The sequence below is a fragment of the Bombina bombina genome, chromosome 7, assembly GCF_027579735.1.
Source record: "Bombina bombina isolate aBomBom1 chromosome 7, aBomBom1.pri, whole genome shotgun sequence".
Taxonomy (NCBI): domain Eukaryota; kingdom Metazoa; phylum Chordata; class Amphibia; order Anura; family Bombinatoridae; genus Bombina; species Bombina bombina.
The window spans coordinates 46,259,656-46,284,375 of NC_069505.1; the positions used below are offsets into that span (position 1 = coordinate 46,259,656).

The 24,720-nt window shown below is 42.5% G+C and overlaps 1 protein-coding gene across 1 annotated transcript in view; it reads left to right on the plus strand.

The window, feature by feature from the left end:
• The window catches only part of BAD (BCL2 associated agonist of cell death), a 170,194-nt gene extending 145,844 nt beyond the window's left edge, over positions 1-24,350 (plus strand). Inside the window, exon 5 of the mRNA XM_053720070.1 lies at positions 23,757-24,350. The gene's annotated coding sequence lies outside the window, so the exon portion shown is untranslated. The remainder of the gene's footprint in view (positions 1-23,756) is intronic.
• The last annotated feature ends 370 nt before the right edge of the window (positions 24,351-24,720 follow it).

The following is a 24,720-nucleotide window of genomic DNA, read 5'->3' on the forward strand; positions in this document are numbered from 1 at the left end:
TGGGTCTCATGGTGTCAAGCATAGATGTCATCCCATTCGCCAGGTTCCACCTCAGACCTATTTAATTGTGCATGTTGAGACAGTGGAACGGCGATCATTCAGATCTATCACAGCTGATATCCCTGGATGCTCGGACTCGGAACTCCCTCTCTTGGTGGATTCATCCGGAGCAACTGTCCATGGGGACATCCTTAATGAGACCGTCCTGGGAGATTGTGACAACGGACGCCAGGCTCTCAGGATGGGGAGCTGTTTGGGGTGCCGGGACGAAAAAACACAAGGACACAAGGAAAGTGGTCCAGGGAGGAGTCTCTCCTTCCGATCAACATCCTAGAACTACGAGCAATCTACGATGCTCTGAAGGCTTGGCCTTCTCTGGGTCGGTCAGTTTCATCAGATTCCAGACCGACAACATTACCTCGTGGCTTACATCAACCATCAGGGGGGTACGAGGAGTTCCCTCGCGATGAGGGAGGTGTCTCGGATTCTGGAGTGGGCGGAGTCCCACGACTGCTCGCTCTCAGTGATTCACATTCCGGGTGTGGACAACTGGGAAGCGGACTTTCTCAGCAGACAGTCCTTCCATCGGGGGGAAAGGTCTCTGAACCCTGGGGAACGCCGGAGATAGATCTCATGGCATCCAGACTCAATTGCAAACTACCTCGATACGAGTCGAGGTCCAGGGATCCCAAGGCAGAGCTGATAGATGCCTTAGTGGTTCCTTGGAGATTCAGCCTAGCTTACATTTTTCCTCCGCTACCACTTCTACCTCGCATAGAGGCACACATCAAACAGGAGCGGGCCTCAGCCATTCTGATTGCTCCTTCGTGGCCGCGGAGGATGTGGTGTATGGATTGTGGGTGTCAGGTGCCGTTTAAGTTTTTTCGTAGTCCATATTATTATATTCTCTAGTTATGGAGGATTGTGATGCTGAGACTGTTCAAATTTCAGATTCTTCGATTTGTGAAGAATGCGAATTGGCCCCGTTGACACAGGTCAATCAGTTATGTTCGATATGCCGTATTAGAGCGCCCTGTTCCACAGGCTCAGGGAATCAGGGGTCTGTTGAGCCATTCGCCTCTGTCCTCCATGAGGCGAGTTCCCTACCGCTCCCTACTACTACACATGCAGGTAACCCAGATTATGTTTATCCTTTCTTACTGGGTGGCTTGTTGCAGCTCGTTTTCGCTTTCACATATTTTTGGCGATTATGCGTCTGCAAAGTCCAGGCGTTTGTGCTTGTACCCGATCGTCCCTGGTCTACCGGCCTTGGGTGGGCCTATACAGTTCCCTGCGGGTGTAGCTGTCCTTAAGTGCTGCGCCTTTCTTTACAGAATAGCGCGTCTTCGTGTTTTACTCAGACACATTTTTGAGTTATTAGAGGATCCTATCCTTAACGGATACGGGAATCCGCAGTCTTCTACTTCGAATGGCTCACCTCATTAGACATTTGGGGATGACGTAATTTTCAAATTGTCTGATTATTGAGATCTTTCCTAGTTTTTTGTTGGAACATCAGGGTTACGTTTAGCTGGCCCTGTGGGTATGCCTGCTTTCTTCCTGGGCGTTAACTTATGGGTTGCCTTATATTTCTTTTATCCGGTTATGATGTCTTTTAATTTCGATTGTTTCCTTTGGGAACTTCTGGGATCGATTCTTCTTCGGAAGTTTGTTAAAGGACTCGTTAGTCCTAGGTTTGTCTGTTTTACCTTCCCCTCTGAGGGAGGATTTAGCCAACTTGATGGTTATGACTACAGCTGTGGCTGGTCCTGCTGGGATTCAGATCTTCTGTCCTGTGGCTTATTCAGACACGTGGCACCTGTTCTGCCTGGCTGGTCCGGTGGGGCGCTGAGTGCTCACATTATTATTTGTGTGTTTTCTTGTTTTTCTTTACAAGTTCTGCTAAACACTCTAAAAGTATCCGTATGGCTGGGAGGATTGTGTCAGTCTGTATTCAGCATTCAATCTGGTGACTGGGTCAGTGGAGTTCTGCTGCGTCACTCTTTTTGCTCTGATTTCCTCTGGGCCTAGAGTTTCTTTCCTCTCTTGGGAGGATTGGGGGGCTTAGGGCCTCCTTACAGCTGTTTTGAGCGGTTTGGCCTTCTGAGTCTCTGGAATTGTCCTTGGACTTGTTCCTGCTGTGGTTCTCTTCTTGAGACCTTTCGGACTTTGTCCGTTCCTCGGGTTCCTTAGGGGGACCTGGTTCCCTTCCGGAGTTGGTTCCTTTGTAGGGACATGGGCAATGTACTTTAGCTCTGTTTAGGGTTTCTTCCCCGGAGCTGGGGGATGCTCCGCATCCTTCTTTCATCTTCACCTCTGATTTTTTTTTTTTGGGGTGCTGTGGAGACTAGCCTTGTTCGAATGACTTTGTCCTCAAGGTATCCCCTTATTCTTGGTCATAGTGTGGCTATTGCGCCTAGGGCTCTAGTGACCTTGTTTCGGTCTTTGCTTCCTTAGCTCCTAGGAGCGTTGGACTCTGGCAAGGGGTGGTCTCGTCTTCTGGTTTTTCAGTTTTTTTCGTTCATTTTACTTTGGACATTGTATGATTTCTCCCGGGGGGTCTGGTTTTATATCAGATGGGGGAATTTCAGTTTCCGGGTTCTTGTTTATTTGAAGGCTCGGACCTCTCCGGTGGCTGAGGTTTTTTCTCAGCGTTTCCTTTGTGGATCTGGTTGCGGGTTGTACCGGACTGTTAGGATCTAGAGCTGGTCCGGGGTTCCCCAGTTCCAGGAAACTTGGGCGGTGTCCTTTGGTTGGGCTAGTTGAACTGGTTCTGTTGACCAGGTTTTTCTGCCGATGCCCTGGGCTTGCCATTTGCCTTGGTCGGTTTGCTGAAAGAGTGTGATGGCTTCACTGCTCCGCAAGCAAAGAGGTTCGCTGTGGAACCACTGCAGCTATGGCGCCTTGTCTGTGTGCTAGCCAGTTAAATTCTTCAGGGGATTCCTTCCAGGTCAGGGCGTTAGAGATTTGTTCTCTCGGTTCAGCCTATGGCTGTGTCCTGAGGGCAGGTGCTCTTTCCGTCCACCCCGTTTGCCGGCCCCCTTTGTCTTGGGGGGGGCTTATATGCTTCTCGTGCAAGTATGGTCCCTATCTTAGGGCTTCTCCTGGCTTCAGGAGGTTAGGACAGATGGGTTAACCTAGTTCAGAGGTACGCTCTCTGGGTTGTTCTGTCCATTTGGAGAGTTGCTGGCTCTGCCTTGAGTCTATGTTGGCCTTTAGCTAGATCTTTAGGTCTACAGCCTTGTCGACGGTCTCCATGTGGTGTTTCGGGTTGGCATCAAGCACTTTTGTAATGGCTGTGACATTTTTTCCGTTCATTGTTTGAGCCTGGGCTTTTTCTGGTCCCCTGGTTTCAGACCTGCCGATGCTTGGGCTGGCCCGGCTGGAGGTAGGGCCTGAGATCCGTCTGGTCAGGAGTGATATTCCCAATAGTAATTATGATGATCCGTGGACTCACCGTGTCAAGAAATAAATAAATTTATCAGGTAAGCATAAATGATTTTTTTTGTTTTTTAACAAAAGTGTTGACAATCCCAAACTTATCCAACCAGCCACTCATTTAATTTGCAATGCATCCATGAATGTTGTGCAGCTTTTGGCCAGAGTGTCTAAGCTTTCTGGCTTCGCCATTAGACGATTGCACCTGATCTTCTTACCCTTTCTTACTAAAATATTGTACTTTTATTCTCAGTTACCCCTATTCCTGTCTTAACAATGGGGATATAACAGAAGATACCCCAGTCCTGCAGGACCTACACTTGTTATACTTTTTTTGATACCCAATCCCGTTTTGCATCCTGCTATTCCTTTATTTCAGTCCACTTTTCTTTATTCACACTCATTTGTCTGCTCCTAGTCAATTGCCAACATTTTACCCTCAGATCTCCACATGTTTATTAACTGTTTTTTAGCCTAAAGTCTCTTGACACTGTTGCACAGGATATTGAACTGTATTATTAATTCATGACCACTGATGGTGCTTCACATCTCGCATAATCTCCGAACATTATCCATACCCCTACTGTACATAATTTCAGTTTGTGTCCCTTCCCTTGGATCTGACATCAGCCCCTGGAATTCTCACCATTATTCCTATGACCCTCCTGCTCATCTTTCTAGGTATTTTCATTCTCACTACAGCCTCTATGTCCTCCTAACAGTTCCATCTTTTTCCCCAACTGTCTTAGAGCTCATAACCCTGAGAATACCCTTATTAATTAATTGGTCTTTTAACCTTACAATGTGTTCTATCCCATTTGTTTTTAAGCCCACTATACCAGGACCATCAGAATGTCATCTGTATTGCCCCTCACTGACCCTTTTGCTTATAGGACCTTGTTTCCCTTTCTCTCCAACTAGACATGTTTTCTATGGCTTTTTCTTCTTAAACGAGGAGAGTCCACAGCTGCATTCATTACTACAGAACCTGGCCACCAGGAGGAGGCAAAGACAACCCAGCCAAAGGCTTAAATACGTCCCCCACTTCCCTCAGTCACTCTTTGCCTTTTGTCATAGTAGGTTGGCAGAGAAGTTTTGGAAGATTTGGTTTAGTCTCTTATGGAGGGTAGTACTCTTCAGAATGGGACTGGAGTTTTAAGTAGTCCTGTCAGCCTCTCAGTGAGAGCATGGATGAAAGTTAGACTCCGGAGATGCAGGGAGAGTCTTTCTGCGAAACCATCCTGACTCATATTAAAAGCTCCATAGGCAATTAGCGTTGACGAGTTTCGCTGCCTGGTTTCTTCACTCAAGACCATGTCAGAAGCGATGCTACTATCTGTCACACTTGTAGGGCCATGTTCTTATTCCACAGCGTAGATTCCGGTAAGATTGTTTCATTTTACTTTCAATATGGAAATGTAATGTAAAGAAGAAGTCAGGGTCTCAGTGGGACTCCTTTATCATTATGGAAACAAGGGTTAATATCTCCTGGGGGGGGTTATTGAACAGGGGGGTCATTAATCATGTTTATGTGATTCTGTCTGCTTATGTGTAGTGATACTTGGACTCATGGCTATTTCGGAACATACCGGCCTTTTTTGTTAGCCTGCGCAGTCCTTTTGGTCATGTTTTCTGTTCTGCATTTCTGTATCCTGACCGTATAGCGACAGTGAGAGTCTGTTTTGCTAGTTGTCTGGGTCCTAGGAGGTGGTGAGTGCCCCAGCCATTGGGGTTGTAAGGTGCCGTTTTTATCCATAATCTCAGTCACCAAGTTATGGAGGATTCTGATTTTTTTTGGAGACGGATGTCTCTTATTCATATTCTTCTTCTTGCGAAGAATATGAAATGGCCTGGGTAATCCATGCCCATCAGTTATGTTCCCGAATGCCGCTTTAGAGTGCTCTTTTCTCCCGAATCGGGGAACTTAGAGTCTGCAGAGCCATCCGCCCCTGAGGATTCCGTATCCCGCGAGTCGCGTGCCCTAGAACCTTTTTCTGCTACGCAAGCAGGTGTCCGAATGCCGTTACCCCTTCTCCGGAAGGGGGCTCATTTCCTCCAGAGTTTACGGCACAGTTCCGCATAGCCATATCTATGGCGTTGGCTCATTTACATCTTCCAGGAGGATACTGTCCGTGTTCCGTTAACCAGGGCTCGTCAGGCGTAGGATCGTCTGGATCAGTTCATCCCTTTCTGGGAAGCGGTTTCCTCTGAGGCTTCAGGGGTCCAACCCTCGGGTCCAGGGTCATTAGTTGCCCCGGCGGAGGTAAGTCTTGCCTTTCGTTATTGATTGGCGTGCCTTCATGTCCTGCTGAGACATGTTTTGGCAGTGCTGGAGGATCCCAGCCCTAACGGGTCGATGGATCCTCGGTCTTCTGTTCCAGACGGCAAGCAGGGTTAGACGAATGGGGATGAAGTTAATCTCGATGTCGTCTCCATTATTTTCTTTGTTTTGGGTATCTTTGTCCAGTTCTGAGCTTTGGAAGAATTTGGTCACTGACTGGCTGGTCCTGTTAGTGTTTCCATTCTTTTTGGGTGTTCACCTGCGGGTGCTGCCCTAATTTTCTTTGATCCGGTTAGGATGTATTTTATTTCTTTTTGAAAAGCTCATGTCTGTTATTGTTTTTTCTTTTGGAAAACTTTTCATCTCTGGGATTTGATACTAGCGATTTTGTGGTCGCTTTGTCACTTCCATAGAAGTTAAATAAAAAGTGTTAGGACAATGTTATGGCTATCGTTTATTTTGTCTATCCCTACTAGGGCTTCAACTTTTCTATGGCCTTGGACAGTTCTGGGGTGCCCTATGTATCAGGGCCTTTCGTTCCTAGACATCAGGCTGGTACTCGTTTATTCCTTTGGGTGGGGCATCAGAGGGGATTGTGCTCAGTCCTCAATGTCCTGTTTCTGATTGTTGGCGGGGTCACCGAGTTTCGGATTCTGCTAAGGCATTCTCTGGGGGTTCCTGAGGGCCTTGGGATCAGGAGCTAGAGTTTTTCCCCTCCCCAATAGGGTTGGAGGTTCAGATGACTCCTTGGAAGACTGTGGTACCAAGTTTAGGTGGCGATTATGCGTCTCCTCCATTGGATTGTACTTTTTGAATCCGTTTTCCTTGGCGACGGTACCTCTTCCTTAAGAGATTGAGGTTGCTTGTGCTTTTTTTCGCCCTCCTTGGGGTTGGTTTTCGGGTCATCTGTTCTGGAAGCTTGGGCCTCTTGGTGTTTTTTCCCCCTACGGTTTCTCATCTGCTCCCATAATTTTAGAGCTCTGGAGATTGTGTTGTCTCTTTTTTTCTGCTGTTGCCCCTGCTTAGGCATTTTGTTTTGCTCGTCGTAAATTCCTCGCTGTAGGGGTTTACGGGAGGTTGATTCCGAGAGGATCTTTAGAGACTATTTATCTTCTCAACCTAGAGTTCTAGGTTTTGAGCTCCGTTCTCTTGTAAGTTTTCCTTAGTCTTTAGACGTATTTGTCCCTCGAAACTTTAGGGATTAAGCCCTTTGTCTCTGGGATACTTACATGAGCGTTCAGTGTCCAAGGATGCTTGGACATGGCTTTGGTTGCATCTCCTATGGTGCAAGGTCTTCTCCAAATGGGGTAACCCGATGGTTCCTCAGGGGTTATTAATTTGAAGCCGGTTCCAGGTGTCCGGTTTCTTGACCTGATTCTGTCTTTGACTAGACTTTTTGGGTTTTCTGTGTCCAGATCCCTTACGTTGGATCTGGACGGCCCAGTTTTCCAATTCTGGAATGTCCTCTTGTGCCTTCCAGTGGATTTTTCTCTTTAACTGAGAATTGGAAATTACTACTGGGCCGGCTGTAGTAGCCGGATGGTTCCTATCTATTGGTATTGGCCTTTTGACATCCGTCTACAGCTTTACGCTCCATGTCTGTGGGCGGGTGAGCTGTTATGTTTGTGTTCCCTCCCCCCTTTTTGGGGAGGATTTGGGCATACCAGAGTATCCACCTGGTGCCCCGGGGGTCTTTTTCTTCCTCTGTTCAGTGGGATCCTTACTGCCTTGTGTGCAGGATGTCATGTGCAGGGTTGGATTTTCTGGTTTCATGCCATTTCTGTAGTTTCAGTATAGGGTCTCCTTTTTGGGTAGTTTCCCTTCTTTCTCTTCAGGAAGGAAGCTGTGCTTGGGTTCTGGAACCAGAGCTTGTTCTTGGGGGTCTGGATCCCCTCCTTTTTTTTATTCCTGAGGGTCTTAGTGGTTCGGGGAACTTTTATTTCCATTGTCCCTTCGGACATTGCCAGTCGCCTTGGTGCTGGGTCTATTGCCTCGGAGTGGGAGTCAGGGATCTGGCTGCTCTGTTGAGCTTTGACCGCGTATCATCAATAGATCTTGTGGGTCTTCCTTAGGTGGGAGGCTTCGCTGTTTTTCCTTCCATCAGCAGGCAGCTTTTTCTCTGCTCGTTTTGGGTCCTATCCTTACTTCCCTGTTTTTCTTGGGAGGGAGTTGCTTTGCACTCTTGTAATTTTTCCTCTGTGAGAGTCCTGGTGCAGTTTACTAGCTTTTGATTAGCTAGTGTCGGCTTGTGTCGGCTTAGAACCTCTTTGGCAGAGGAAAGTCTGTGGCTTCTTTGGGAGCATCTTAAGATGCTATGGTGCTGTTTTTTAGTGGTTCCAGGGGGTGGTTGTTTCCCTTGGTCACTCTCTCCTAAATGAGGATTTACACTCTGTGTGAGGGAGTGGGTCTACTTTTGTCCCTCTAGTTTTCTAGGGTCGGGGCGTTACTTTGGTCCCTTGGATTCTATGCAGATAGGGATCTGGGATTTTTCCTCCCTTCATTCTGTGTGGCTTGTCCTGATTGCAACCTTGGTTGGCGCTCCTGGAGCTATACTTGAGTTTTTTTTATTACCCTAGTTGTTTATCTGACGGTCCTTTCTGACTCTCTTCTCTGAGTTTTTCTTCTTCCCTTCAGGGAGAATGTAGGGGTCCCCCTTACCTCGGGTCGGGGGTGACCTTAAGTGTGGGCTTGCAACCTGCAGGATTTTGTCTCCTCTGAGGCCTTTGGCTCGGTTGAATCTAGTGTTCTGAGCGGTCTCTAGCAAGGGTCTTGCTGGTTTTAACTAATGGGCAGTTACTTGGTCCTTTCCATTTTTATTCCTTCTGCTGAAGCTGTTTTTTTGTTGGGTGTTTGGGCTGTGGTGCCCTCAGAATGGGCCACCTTCTTGTACCCGCCAGTTTTGCATTCTGTGTCCTCTATAGCTTGGGTATTGTTTCCCAAAAGTAATGAATGCAGCTGTGGACTCTCCCATTTAAAGGGACAGTCTACACAAGAATTGTTATTGTTTTAAAAGATAGATAATCCCTTTATTACCCATTCCCCAGTTTTGCATAACCAACAGTTATATTAATATACTTTTAACCTCTGTGATTACCTTGTATCTAAGCCTCTGCAAACTGCCCCCTTATTTGTTCTTTTGACAGACTTGCAGTTTAGCCAATCAGTGCCTGCTCCCAGATAACTTCACGTGCACGAGCACAGTGTTATCTATATGAAATACATGAACTAACACCCTCTAGTGGTGAAAAACTGTTTTAATGCATTCTGAAAAGAGGTGGCCTTCAAGGTCTAAGAAATTAGCATATGAACCTCATAGGTTAAGCTTTCAACTAAGAATACCAACAGAACAAAGCAAAATTGGTGATAAAAGTAAATTGGAAAATTGTTTAAAATTACATGCTCTATCTGAGTTATGAAATTTTTTTTTGGCCTAGACTGTCCCTTTAAATAGAAAAACTTAAATTATGCTTACGTGATAATTTTCTTTTCTTCTGACGGGGAGAGTACACAGCTCCCTGGACGCATTTTTTTTTTCTATGCGGCAGCCATTATATTTCTTTTTTTTATTCTTCTGGCACCATTTTCACCGTGATATTTCTCCTACTGTTCCTTGTTCCCTGGGCAGAATGACTGGGGGATGTGGGAAGTGGGGGAGGTAATTTAAGTCTTTGCCTCCTCTTGGTGGCCAGGTTCTGTATTTCCCAAAAGTAATGAATGCAGCTGTGGACTCTCCCCATCAGAAGAAAAGAAAATTATCAGGTAAGCATAATTTAAGTTTTTTTTTCTAACTAGACCTCACTTAGCTAGTCTTGGCTACTTTTCTCCCATATTTGTCATGCCTTCATTTTGTGACTTTCTAGACTGATTTTGTCCTCTGCCATCCCAGTATTAAATACTCTTAAAAGCAGGGGCACTTTAATTCAATAAACTTTACAAACACACTTTTTTTTTTATATATATATCTTTTTGTTAGGGTAAACAAACCGCTGATCCTCCGCCCACTTCTCCTTCTGTATTTGCAGATTGATGACGAATCCAGCTTCCTCCAATCGTTGTGTGCCCCATTGGCGTCCAGACCGTGGGGCACGCAAGGATTGGAGGAAACTGGATTAGTCATCAATATGCAAAATACAGCCGGGGAAGCGAGCGGAGGATCGGCGATCTGTTTACTCTAACAAAAAGGTTGTTTTTTTTAAAAAGTGTTTGTACAGTTTAATAAATTAAAGTGCCCCTGTTTTTAAGAGTATTTTTAGATACTTGGCTTTAATTCTTTAAACTTTACAATCACTTTAATCTCTCCCACCAACAGTATCACAGCCCTTTATTAAGTCTGCTATTCTTCCAACATCTCTTTGTCACCTCCTCCCAGGTTTCTTCTTGATGCCATGACTGTCTATCTTACTAGACTTTATTTTCTTTGGGGCTTCTATGAGGTCCTCTCCCTCTGAGTTATACTTAGTCATATGGGGTACTACTAGTTTATTTAACCATCACCCTCACAAAACCCTTTTGTCACTAGTGGATTTGTTCTGTTCTGGATTGGTAACTTGTTTTTGGTTTTCAGGCCTCACTTTTCATGGGTGTTCCTTAAAGGGAAAGTAAAGTCCAAAATAAACTTTCATGATTCAGATAGGGCATGTCATTTTAAACAACTTTCTAATTTACTTTTATCATCAAATTTGCTTTGTTCTCTTGTTATTCTTAGATGAAAGCTAAACCTAGGTAGGCTCATACGCTAATTTCTAAGCCCTTGAAGGCCGCTTCTTATCTCAATGCATTTGACAGTTTTTCACAGCTAGAAGGTGTTAGTTTGTTATATTAAATAACAAATGTTGGTGTTTACTGTCCCTTTAAAGGGTATGAAACCCAAACAAATTCTTTTGTGATTTAGACAAAGCATTTAATAAAAATAAAATTCAAATGTACTTATTTCTCCTGTTAAGTGTAGTCAGTCCACGGGTCATCCATTACTTATGGGATTATAACTCCTCCCTAACAGGAAGTGCAAGAGGATCACCCAAGCAGAGCTGCTATATAGCTCCTCCCCCCTACGTCATATCCAGTCATTCTCTTGCACCTAACTAAAGATAGGACGTGTGAGAGGACTGTGGTGTGTTAAACTTAGTTTTTATTTCTTCAATCAAAAGTTTGTTATTTTAAACGGCACCGGAGTGTGTTGTTTGTTCTCAGGCAGCATTAGAAGAAGAATCTACCTGAGTTTGTCTATGATTTTAGCGGTCGTAACTAAGATCCACTTGCTGTTCTCGGCCATTCTGAGGAGTGAGGTAACTTCAGAACAGGGGATAGCATGCAGGGCCCACCTGCAAGGAGGTATGTGCAGTAAATTATTTTCTAAGGAATGGAATTGACTGAGAAAATACTGCTAATACCGATGTAATGTAAGTGCAGCCTTAAATGCAGTAGTAGCGACTGGTATCAGGCTAATATGTATGTATGTATACTCTGAGGTATTTCTGGGGAATGGAATTTCACTAAGAAAATACTGTCAATATTAAAGTAATATTTGAGCCTGCACTGCAGTGAAAGCGACTAGCAGCAGGCTTATTAATAAAACTTCATAATTTTCAATTTTTAAAACGTTTAATGGCATGTTAATCGTTTTTTCTGAGGTACTTGGTGATAAAACTTTATGGGCATGATTTTTACCACATGGCTGTCGTTTTTTTCTGAATAAAAACAGTTTACTGAGCTTCCCCACTGTTGTAATATGAGTGGGAGGGGCCTATTTTAGCGCTTTATTGCGCAGTAAAAATTTAGTCACAGTCTTCCTATTTCTTCCTCCATGATCCAGGACGTCTCTACAGAGCCCAGGGGTCTCCAAAACTAGTTTTGAGGGAGGTAATCAGTCACAGCAGACCTGTGACAGTGTGTTTGACTGTGATAAAAACGTTTATTATTTCAACTGTTATCCGTTTTGGGTATTAAGGGGTTAATCATCCTTTTGCTGGTGGGTGCAATCCTCTGCTAACTTTATACATTTTCTGTTAAAATTTGGTTGTTTTTAACATATTTGGTTCATTGTTAATTCAACTGTGTCACATTTTTATGTTTTCTTAAAATCGCAGTAGCGTTTTTTATATAGCTTGTAAATTTATTTAAAAGTTTTTTTCCAAGCTTGCTAGTGTTATTGCTAGTCTGTTTAAACATGTCTGACACAAATGAATCTGTTTGTTCATTATGTTTAAAGGCCAATGTGGAGCCCAATAGAAATTTGTGCACTCAATGTATAGATGTTACTTTTAATAAAAGTCAAACTTTATATGTTAAAAAAATATCACCAGACAACGAGGGGGAAGTTATGCCGACTAACTCTCCTCACGTGTCAGTACCTTCGCCTCCCGCTGAGGAGGTGCGTGATATTGTGGCGCCAAGTACATCAGGGCGGCCCATACAAATCACTTTGCAAGACATGGCTAATGTTATGACTGAAGTACTATCTAAATTGCCAGAATTAAGAGGTAAACGCGATCACTCTGGGGTAAGAACAGAGTGCGCTGATAATAATAGAGCCATGTCTGATACTGCGTCACAATTTGCAGAACATGAGGACGGAGAGCTTCATTCTGTGGGTGACGGATCTGATCCAAGTAAACTGGATTCAGACATTTCAAATTTTAAATTTAAGCTTGAGAACCTCCGTGTATTACTAGGGGAGGTATTAGCGGCTCTGAATGATTGTAACACGGTTGCAATTCCAGAGAAAGTATGTAGGCTGGATATATATTTTGCGGTACCGGCGTGTACTGACGTTTTTCCTATACCTAAAAGGCTTACAGAAATTGTTAACAAGGAGTGGGATAGACCCGGTGTGCCTTTTTCACCCCCTCCTATATTTAGAAAAATGTTTCCAATAGACGCCACCACACGGGACCTATGGCAGACGGTCCCTAAGGTGGAAGGAGCAGTTTCTACTCTGGCTAAGCGCACCACTATCCCGGTGGAGGATAGCTGTGCTTTTTCAGATCCAATGGATAAAAAGTTAGAGGGTTACCTTAAGAAAATGTTTGTTCAGCAAGGTTTTATATTACAACCCCTTGCATGCATCGCGCCTGTCACTGCTGTGGCGGCATTCTGGTTTGAGTCTCTGGAAGATACCCTTAGCACAGCTCCATTGGATGAGATTATGAACAAGCTTAAAGCCCTTAAGCTAGCTAATTCATTTATTTCTGATGCCGTAGTACACTTAACCAAACTTACGGCTAAGAACTCCGGATTCGCCATTCAAGCGCGTAGAGCGCTGTGGCTTAAATCCTGGTCAGCTGATGTGACTTCTAAATCTAAATTGCTTAATATTCCTTTCAAAGGGCAGACATTATTCGGGCCCGGCTTGAAAGAAATTATCGCTGACATTACTGGAGGTAAGGGCCATGCCCTGCCTCAAGACAGGGCCAAACCAAAGGCTAAACAGTCTAATTTTCGTGCCTTTCGTAACTTCAAGGCAGGAGCAGCATCAACTTCCTCCGCTCCAAGACAGGAAGGAACTGTTGCTCGCTACAGACAGGGCTGGAAACCTAACCAGTCCTGGAACAAGGGCAAGCAGGCCAGAAAACCTGCTGCTGCCCCTAAGACAGCATGAAGTGAGGGCCCCCGATCCGGAAACGGATCTAGTGGGGGGCAGAATTTCTCTCTTCGCCCAGGCTTGGGCAAGAGATGTCCAGGATCCCTGGGCGTTGGAGATCATATCTCAGGGATATTGTAAGGTTTATCCAATAAAGGAACACAATTACAGATACTGTTTGTAATATTATGTAAGGCAATATATAACGAAAGCAAGTTAAGGATGAATTATAATATGTATGTCTCACTGCTGGTAATGAATACCCAATAACTGTAAGGCAATCTGATCCAGCAGTGAATTTATCTAGAATGATTGTGAAATAAAACCAAACTTAATATGGTTTAATAAAGAGTTAAATAAGAATGTGCAGCAAAATTATTATCTAGCAGGAAAAAGGTCTAATCATCAGAATTGAGAGGCAAGAGGAAATTCAGTATTGATAACTTTTGAGGAGTTCAATATTGCAGAGGTAACTTCGATAACCACAATTGTTATAATTAGAAGGCAGAGACAAGATTATAAAAACTACGAAATAGCAAAATAAGAATATGAATGTTATTCCCCAGCTAAGTATGGTACTTCCAGAGATTAGTCACATTTACTACCTTATCCCATAGAGAGTTCTCCCTTTTGCCTGTCAGCAATGCGGTTTAGTGCTGAGCTGAGATGCTGAGTAGTGTAAACAGGAAGTTCCGGTTTCAGTCTGGTGGAATTCTGGGAGCTGTAGTTCAATTGCAGAAAAGAATAATAATAACGAAAAAACGGGTAAACACTTGCTGAAGAAATAATAAAGTTAGTTAAAGCTTGCCAGGTCAGTATACTTATAGTTGTTAGATGGAGGATGACTGGAAGGAATCCTGTCCTGGGAAGGAGAGCTGAGAATGGTGCAGCTGACTCGAGTAGCGATGAAAGTTTCACCTTGCAGGTATGAGAATGAGGCTTGGTACTCAGGTGTTCAAAGGAACGGATTAGAATAACTAAGCAATGATGCTTAGTTGTTCTAACTATTTAAAGGGGAAGTACCCAATCAGAAGAAAGAACGAATAAAAGGCACAGTAACCCTTACAGGACCCCCTGCTCAAGGACGCTGTTCCACAGCGGTAGGACGAGGTCTGTCGGGGTGACGGCGATGAAATGAGGAAATTAACCTGGGAGCATTGACACTGGATGCAGGTTCCCAAGAATCCTCATCAGAAGAGAAATTCTTCCAGTGAATAAGATATTGTAGGGTACCCTGGCGTAGCCTAGAGTCCAGAATGGACTGGACTTCGAATTCATCCGGATCAAGGAGAATTGGAGGAGGAGGTTGTAGAATGTTGGATACTCTCTGCTCCTTGTAAGGCTTCAAAAGTGACACATGTATTGTTGGGTGAATGCGGAGAGTATTAGGAAGTTCAAGAGTGACAGCGTTCTGATTTACTATTCCTTTTATGCGATAGGGTCCAATGAAAAGACTTGCCAACTTTTTACTGGGTAGTTGTAATTTTAAGTTTTTTGTGGACAACCAAACCTTTTCTCCAATAGAATAATTTGGTGGGGGTCTTCTGCGTAAATCATAGAACTTCTTTTGTGTAGCTTGTGAGTTCTCAATATTTTGACGAATGAAGTTGAAATTATCAACGAGTGAATTGTGTAACTCATCCACCAAAGGAAAATTTAAATCGTCATTTGAATCCAGAAGAAAGGTCGGATGGTATCCATAATTAGCAAAAAAAGGTGTAAGTTTTGTTGAGGAATTTACAGAATTATTATATGCGAACTCAGCAGTGGATATGAAGTCAATCCAGTTGTTTTGATGGAAAGAACAAAAACATCTTATGTATTGTTCCAACCACTGATTCACACGTTCTGCCTGACCATTGGTTTGTGGATGGAATGATGTAGAGAATCTATGATCTATTTGAGTGAGATCACATAATTTCGACCAGAACCTAGAGGTAAACTGCGTGCCTCTATCTGTTGTGAGGATGGAAGGAATTCCGTGTAATTTTACGATGTTGTCTAAAAACAGCTGTGATGTTTCTGCCGAGGTTGGCAATTTGTGATAAGGTAGGAAATGAGCCATTTTCGTGAAAATGTCAACCACCACAAAAATTGTAGTTTGATTTTTTGATGGAGGTAAATCAACGATGAAGTCCATTGAAAGATGTTGCCATGGTTTGGTGGGTATAGGAAGGGACATGAGTAATCCATAGGGAGGTTTTCTCTCCGGTTTGGACGTGTTGCATATGATGCAAGTTTGAATGTGTTGTTGAACACTCTCTCTCATCTTTGGCCACCAAAATGACCTCTTAAGTAAGTCAAGGGTGCGTTGAATTCCTGGATGTCCAGAGAGGGGAGTATCGTGGTGGTTTTGTAGAAGTGTTTGTCTTAATGAAACGGGTACATAGATCTTACCTTTGTGATAATAAATTCCGGATTTGTTTAGATAAGTAGAATGATCTTGATCGGTTTCTTGACTGGTATGCCTTTTTAGATCTGATATAAAGGTGTTAGTGAGACCAATGAAATGATGTTTGGGTATGATCTCAGTAGGATGATCTTGGGGATCAGGTTTTTGAGGTAACCTTGAGAGAGCATCTGCTTTACCGTTCTTATTTGCTGGTCTGTAAATAATGTTGAAAGAGAATCTAGAAAAATAGAGGCTCCATCGAACTTGTCTTGCAGATAAAGTTTTGTTTGACTGTAAATATTGGAGATTTTTATGGTCGGTATAAATTTTGATAGGATGTTTTGTACCTTCCAGTAGATGTCTCCAGTATTCAAGAGCCTGTTTTATAGCGAGAAGTTCTTTGTCTCCGATAGGATAATTCCTCTCTGCTGGAGTCATAACTTTGGAATAATAAGAGATGGGGTGAATTGGACTATTTAGATCCATTTGTTGAGATAACACAGCCCCAATTGCGAAGTCTGAGGAATCGACTTCTAAGATATAATAGAAAGAAGGATTTGGAAATGTCAGAATGGGTGCAGTAGTAAAAAGATTTTTCAAAGTTGTAAAAGCTACCTCAGCTTCTGGAGTCCATTGAAATGGAATAGATATACTGGTTAATTTTGTCAGTGGTTTTGCAACTTTAGAGAAATCTCTAATAAATTTTCTGTAATAGTTTGAGAACCCTAAGAACCTCTGTAGGTCCTTCCTTGTCTTAGGTATCTCCCAATTTGACACAGCCTCGACCTTTTCTTGTTGCATTTCTATGCCAGTTGGGGATAAATTGTAACCCAGAAAAGTTACTTTGTCAGTATGGAAAAGACATTTTTCGGGTTTCGCATATAGTTTATGTAATCTTAAACGTCGGAGTACTTCTGTCACATGTTCTACGTGGTCAGTATAATTCTTTGAATAGATTAAAATGTCATCCAGGTATATAACAACACTAGTATCCAGAAGATCGTGGAAAATGTCATTAATAAAGTGCTGAAAGGTGGCAGGGGCATTACATAACCCGAACGGCATAACGAGGTATTCGTATAAGCCGTATCGGGTCCTGAATGCCGTTAGCCACTCATGTCCTTCTTTAATCCTGATGAGGTTGTAGGCTCCTCTCAAATCCAATTTGGTGTATATGGTGGCTTCTGACAGGCGCTCAATGAGCTCTGGTATGAGTGGTAGGGGATAACGATTTTTGATTGTTACTTTGTTTAGTTGTCGATAGTCGATAATGGGTCTGATAGTGGAATCTTTATTACGCACAAAGAAAATGCCAGCTCCTGCTGGTGAAGTTGATGGTCTGATAAACCCTTTCCTGAGGTTTTCTTCAAGGTAAGCCTTAAGATGTTCAAGTTCCGGCTGACTGAGAGGATAAAGGTGACCAAATGGAATGGATGCTCCGGGTTGTAGATCGATGGGACAGTCATACTGTCTGTGGGGTGGTAGGTTTTCAGCTTCTGTCTTGCTGAAAACATCCTGGAATGTTGAATACTCCAGCGGAATCGGAGAATCCGTTGAATCACTTTTTAGACAATTTTGAATATTTAAACAATGATTGCTACAGAAATGTGAGTTAAACTTAATATGTGCAGGTGACCATTGTATTACTGGATTATGTGTTTGTAACCATTTAATACCTAATACTACAGGATAGTTAGGAGAGGGTAAAACATCAAATGAAATGAGTTCACTATGACCTAATGAGGTCATGTGAATAGGTATAGTTTGATGAGTAACAGGACCTGTAGTTATGGGTGAACCATCAATCACACGGACAAAGATAGGTTTTGTTTTGCGAATAAGGGGGATTTTATTGGATTTAACAATTTGTAAATCTATAAAGTTGCCATAGGCTCCTGAATCTATAATCCCATCAATCGTCAGATGTCTTTGATCCCACTGTAGAGAGAGTGACAGAGTGAAATAGGCTGAGTTAAGTACATTCAGAATTGTAGAAGTAGTAGAAACAGACTTACTGCGTTTGTTCTTTTGAAGGACAGGGCAGTCTTGAACGGTATGTTGAGTGTTTGCACAGTACATGTATAAGGATTTTATCCTACGTCTAAGTCTTTCTTCCGGTGTGAGCGGTCCTCGGGCTATACCTATCTCCATAGTTTGTTCAGCCACTTTTGAGGTTGTAGGTATATCTCGTGAGCTTTGTCCTGAAAACATTTTAGGACGAACATCTGTATTAAATCGTTCAGCACGTCTTTCACGTAGTCTGCGATCTAACAGTGTGGCCGTTCTCATTAATGCTTCAAGAGTCTTAGGCAATTCGACTCTGGCAAGCTCATCTTTGAGACTATCAGCAAGACCCAGTCTGAATTGGTTGCGCAGTGCAACTTGGCTCCATTGGGAGTCAGAAGCGTATAACTTAAAGTCAGCGACATAGTCCTCGACTGGCCTTTTACCCTGTTTAAGATTCCTCATAGAGGATTCTGCAGTTAATTGCACATCTTTGTCCTGATATAGGTTATCAAGTGCATCAAAGAATTCCTCTAGTGACCCCAGTAGTGGATCTTCTGTCTCACACAGGTTATCCGCCCATGAGCGGGGTTCACCTTTCATAAATGATATGATACTCAGAACCTTGACCCTCTCAGTTGGGTATGTTCTGGGTTTTAGTTGAAACAAAAGTTGACAGGAATTTTTAAACTGTCTATAGAATTTACGGTTACCAGAAAAAGGTTCAGGTAACATAACTTGGGGTTCTGGGTTATGCTCTTGAGGTATGGGTCTAAGGCTTAATGAATCTCTTATAATAGCCCTTAGTGATTGATACTCAAGTTGCACATCATGGACTGCTTGTGCAAGTTGATCAACTTTCTGAGACAAGTTATACACAATTTGTGGAATATCTGTTGGTTCCAATTCCATTTTTTAGGCTTAGTTATTATGTAAGGTTTATCCAATAAAGGAACACAATTACAGATACTGTTTGTAATATTATGTAAGGCAATATATAACGAAAGCAAGTTAAGGATGAATTATAATATGTATGTCTCACTGCTGGTAATGAATACCCAATAACTGTAAGGCAATCTGATCCAGCAGTGAATTTATCTAGAATGATTGTGAAATAAAACCAAACTTAATATGGTTTAATAAAGAGTTAAATAAGAATGTGCAGCAAAATTATTATGTAGCAGGAAAAAGGTCTAATCATCAGAATTGAGAGGCAAGAGGAAATTCAGTATTGATAACTTTTGAGGAGTTCAATATTGCAGAGGTAACTTCGATAACCACAATTGTTATAATTAGAAGGCAGAGACAAGATTATTAAAACTACGAAATAGCAAAATAAGAATATGAATGTTATTCCCCAGCTAAGTATGGTACTTCCAGAGATTAGTCACATTTACTACCTTATCCCATAGAGAGTTCTCCCTTTTGCCTGTCAGCAATGCGGTTTAGTGCTGAGCTGAGATGCTGAGTAGTGTAAACAGGAAGTTCCGGTTTCAGTCTGGTGGAATTCTGGGAGCTGTAGTTCAATTGCAGAAAAGAATAATAATAACGAAAAAACGGGTAAACACTTGCTGAAGAAATAATAAAGTTAGTTAAAGCTTGCCAGGTCAGTATACTTATAGTTGTTAGATGGAGGATGACTGGAAGGAATCCTGTCCTGGGAAGGAGAGCTGAGAATGGTGCAGCTGACTCGAGTACCCAATCAGAAGAAAGAACGAATAAAAGGCACAGTAACCCTTACAGATATCTTCTGGACTTCAAAGCTTCTCCTCCACAAGGGAGATTTCATCTTTCAAGGTTATCAGCAAACCAGATAAAGAAAGAGGCGTTTCTACGCTGTGTACAAGACCTCTTACTAATGGGAGTGATCCACCCAGTTCCGCGGTCGGAACACGGGCAAGGATTCTATTCAAATCTGTTTGTGGTTCCCAAAAAAGAGGGAACCTTCAGACCAATCTTGGACTTAAAGATCCTAAACAAATTCCTAAGAGTTCTATCGTTCAAAATGGAAACTATTCGAACCATCTTACCCATGATCCAAGAGGGTCAGTACATGACCACAGTGGATTTAAAGGATGCCTACCTTCACATACCGATTCACAAGGATCATTACCGGTATCTAAGATTTGCCTTCCTAAACAGGCATTACCAGTTTGTAGCTCTTCCCTTCGGGTTAGCTACAGCTCCAAGAATCTTTACAAAGGTTCTGGGCTCTCTTCTGGCAGTACTAAGACCGCGAGGCATAGCGGTAGCTCCGTACCTAGACGACATTCTGATACAAGCGTCAAGTTTCCAAACTGCCAAGTCTCATACAGAGTTAGTTCTGGCATTTGTAAGGTCGCATGGGTGGAAGGTGAACGTAGAAAAGAGTTCTCTATTGCCACTTACAAGAGTTCCCTTTCTAGGGACTCTTATAGATTCTGTAGAAATGAAAATTTACCTGACGGAGGACAGGTTATCAAAACTTCTAAATGCTTGCCGTGTCCTTCATTCCATTCAACACCCGTCAGTGGCTCAGTGCATGGAGGTAATCGGCTTAATGGTAGCGGCAATGGACATAGTACCATTTGCGCGCCTGCATCTCAGACCGCTGCAATTGTGCATGCTAAGTCAGTGGAATGGGGATTACTCAGATTTGTCCCCTCTGCTAAATCTGGATCAAGAGACCAGAGATTCTCTTCTATGGTGGCTTTCTCGGCCACATCTGTCCAAGGGGATGCCCTTCCGCAGGCCAGATTGGACGATTGTAACAACAGACGCCAGCCTTTTAGGTTGGGGCGCAGTCTGGAATTCCCTGAAGGCTCAGGGATCATGGACTCAGGAGGAGAGACTCCTTCCAATAAACATTCTGGAATTAAGAGCAATTTTCAATGCTCTTCTGGCTTGGCCTCAGTTAGCAACTCTGAGGTTCATCAGGTTTCAGTCGGACAACATCACGACTGTGGCTTACATCAACCATCAAGGAGGAACAAGTAGTTCCCTAGCGATGATGGAAGTCTCAAAGATAATTCGCTGGGCAGAGTCTCACTCTTGCCACCTGTCAGCGATCCACATCCCAGGCGTGGAGAACTGGGAGGCGGATTTTCTAAGTCGCCAGACCTTTCATCCGGGGGAGTGGGAACTTCATCCGGAGGTGTTTGCCAAACTGCTTCATCTTTGGGGCAAACCAGATCTGGATCTCATGGCGTCTCGCCAGAACGCCAAGCTTCCTTGTTACGGATCCAGGTCCAGGGACCCGGGAGCGGTACTGATAGATGCTCTGACAGCACCTTGGGTCTTCAACATGGCATATGTGTTTCCACCTTTCCCGATGCTTCCTCGATTGATTGCCAGGATCAAACAGGAGAGAGCATCGGTGATTCTAATAGCGCCTGCGTGGCCACGCAGGACCTGGTATGCAGATCTAGTGGACATGTCGTCCTGTCCACCATGGTCTCTGCCTCTGAGACAGGACCTTCTGATTCAGGGTCCTTTCAAACATCCAAATCTAATTTCTCTGAGGCTGACTGCATGGAGATTGAACGCTTGATTTTATCAGCGTGGATTCTCGGAGTCAGTGATTGATACCTTAATACAGGCTAGGAAACCTGTTACCAGGAAAATTTACCATAAAATATGGCGTAAATACTTATACTGGTGCGAATCCAAGAGTTACTCATGGAGTAAGGTCAGGATTCCTAGGATATTGTCTTTTCTACAAGAAGGTTTAGAAAAGGGTTTATCTGCTAGTTCGTTAAAGGGACAGATTTCAGCTCTGTCTATCCTTTTACACAAACGCCTGGCAGAAGTTCCAGACGTTCAGGCTTTTTGTCAGGCTTTGACTAGGATTAAGCCTGTGTTTAAGACTGTTGCTCCGCCGTGGAGCTTAAACTTAGTTCTTAACGTTCTGCAAGGTGTTCCGTTTGAATCCCTTCATTCCATCGATATCAAGCTGTTATCTTGGAAAGTTCTGTTTTTAATGGCTATTTCCTCGGCTCGAAGAGTCTCTGAGTTATCGGCCTTACATTGTGATTCTCCTTATCTGATTTTTCATTCAGACAAGGTAGTTCTGCGTACTAAACCTGGGTTCTTACCTAAGGTAGTCACTAACAAGAATATCAATCAAGAGATTGTTGTTCCATCATTGTGCCCTAACCCTTCTTCAAAGAAGGAACGACTTTTGCACAATCTGGACGTCGTCCGTGCCCTGAAATTTTATTTGCAGGCAACTAAAGATTTTCGTCAAACTTCTTCCCTGTTTGTCGTTTATTCTGGACAGAGGAGAGGTCAAAAAGCTTCGGCTACCTCTCTCTCGTTTTGGCTTCGTAGCATAATACGTTTAGCCTATGAGACTGCTGGACAGCAGCCTCCTGAAAGGATTACAGCTCATTCTACTAGAGCTGTGGCTTCCACTTGGGCCTTTAAGAATGAGGCCTCTGTTGAACAGATTTGCAAGGCTGCAACTTGGTCTTCACTTCAGACTTTTTCAAAATTTTACAAATTTGACACTTTTGCTTCTTCGGAGGCTGTTTTTGGGAGAAAGGTTCTACAGGCAGTGGTTCCTTCCGTGTAAAGATCCTGCCTGTCCCTCCCGTCATCCGTGTACTTTTAGCTTTGGTATTGGTATCCCATAAGTAATGGATGACCCGTGGACTGACTACACTTAACAGGAGAAAATATAATTTATGCTTACCTGATAAATTTATTTCTCTTGTAGTGTATCCAGTCCACGGCCCGCCCTGTTTTTACGGCAGGTCTAAATTTTAATTAAACTCCAGTCACCACTGCACCCTATAGTTTCTCCTTTCTCGTATGGTTTCGGTCGAATGACTGGATATGACGTAGAGGGGAGGAGCTATATAGCAGCTCTGCTTGGGTGATCCTCTTGCACTTCCTGTTAGGGAGGAGATATATTCCATAAGTAATGGATGACCCGTGGACTGACTACACTACAGGAGAAATGAATTTATCAGGTAAGCATAAATTATATTTTTATCAAATTTGCTTTATTTCTATGGTATTTTGTGTTGAAGAGACACCTAGGTAGCATCTGGAGCACTATATGACAGGAAATAGTGCTGCCCTCTAGTGCTCTTGCATATGGATACCATTCTTGCAAAACTGCTGCCATATAGTGCTCCAGAAATGGTTTCAACAAAAGATACCAAGAGAACAAAGAAAGAATTATAAGAGAAGTAAAATAGAAAGTTGTTTAAAATCTCTTGTTCTGTCTGAATGAGAGAAATATTTTGCTTTCATAGCCATGTAATACTTACAGCACATGCCAGTGTGTTTTCCCTTCATTAGTCTTTACTCTTGCTTGGGTTTACGCTAAAGCTAGACCGAGGGTGAGGTGGCGGCTTCAGATTCAAGTATTTTGTTGTTGTTTTTTCTCCAGGTGGTGGCGTCAAAATTAAACTTTCACGCTTCAGCTAAAGTGTGCAGTTTTAAACAACTTTTTATTATCTAATTTTCTTCATTCTCTTTGGTATCCTATGTTGGAAAGCATACTGAGGTAGGCTCAGAAACCTACTCTTCAACAAAGGGATACCAAAAGAACAAAGCCAAGTTTAATAATATATGTAAACTGGAAAGTTGTTTAAAATTGCTGCTCTATCTGAATCATGAAAGTTTAATTTTTGCCTTTACTGTCCCTCTAATAATGAATCGTCTCCTGTAGTGCTGTCACTTGGAACATCAGGGACAGGATTTATTGCTAGACACAAAATTCTTGTTTTTCATAACTTAAAGGGACACACAAATCAAAATTAAACTTTCATTATTCAGATAGAGCATGCAATTATAAACTACTGTCCAATTTACTTCCATTAACAAAATGTGCACAGTCTTTTTATATTTACACTTTTTGAGTCACCAGTTCCTACTGAGCATGTGCAGGAATTCATAGAATAAGCGTATATGCATTTGTGATTGGCTGATGTCTGTCATATGGTACGTGTATGCATTTGTGATTGGCTGATGTCTGTCATATGGTACGTATATGCATTTGTGATTGGCTGATGTCTGTCATATGGTACGTGTATGCATTTGTGATTTTCTTCTCTTTTTCTCTTCTTTTCCAGGTTTTATATAAAATCAAGACATGCAAGTAAAGCAGGAACAAAGTTATCTTTATTTTAATGAATGTGGCGTCAATGAATTGTTGAAAAGAACAATGAGATTTATTTAAAAAAAAAGTTTGGAGTGAAATGAAATATTTTGAGCATTTGGAACTTATTGCACATACACTGTGTGACTTCAGAACAAGAGTGCAACTTTGAAGTTGGTAATTATGATAAATAAATAATGAACACTGTGAATAGAATAAAACTAATTTTTAACGGGATATTCTGGTGTAAAATTAAGTGTAGATTCTGAGGAGTCGTTTTATTTGTATCACTCCTATTGAAACTAAAAATGATGCTATACGATGTGCTGACACCAGACATAAAGAAAAGCCGCCTAAATCGATCTCAATCTGGAAAGCGGTTCAAATGGAAATAGAGGGGGTTTTTATCCAGAGGAAGAAATATCACACTGATGGAAACATCTGTTAGTGAAAAACGTATCTATAATCTGCTGTCTCTACGAACACTGTTTTATAAACAAAATCTAATTTGTATCATTTTTTTTTCCCTCTCATTTTTGTAAATAATAAAATTGAGATTGGTCCTCAACCTTTGTTCTTTTATCAGCACATTTTCTCAACAGCAATGCCACGTAACATGATCACTATTATGTACTCTCTGTTTATTATTAAACATGTTGCTTAGCAAAACTCACTGGCTCCACAAACTACAGCTTAAAACTGATACATTGTACTCCTAGTGAAATCCGTTCAAAGGGGCTTGGAAATTAAATGTAAAGTTTCTTAGTGTAATGCACAGTATATACAATTAGCCTTCAAAACAGGGGCACTTTCATTGATTACATTTTTTAAGACCCTTTATTTATTAAATATTTACCATTTTGTGATGGTAAAAATGGTATCGTTCCTCCGCCTGCACCCCTTTTAGCTGAGTGATGATGAACCAGCTTCTTCCAATA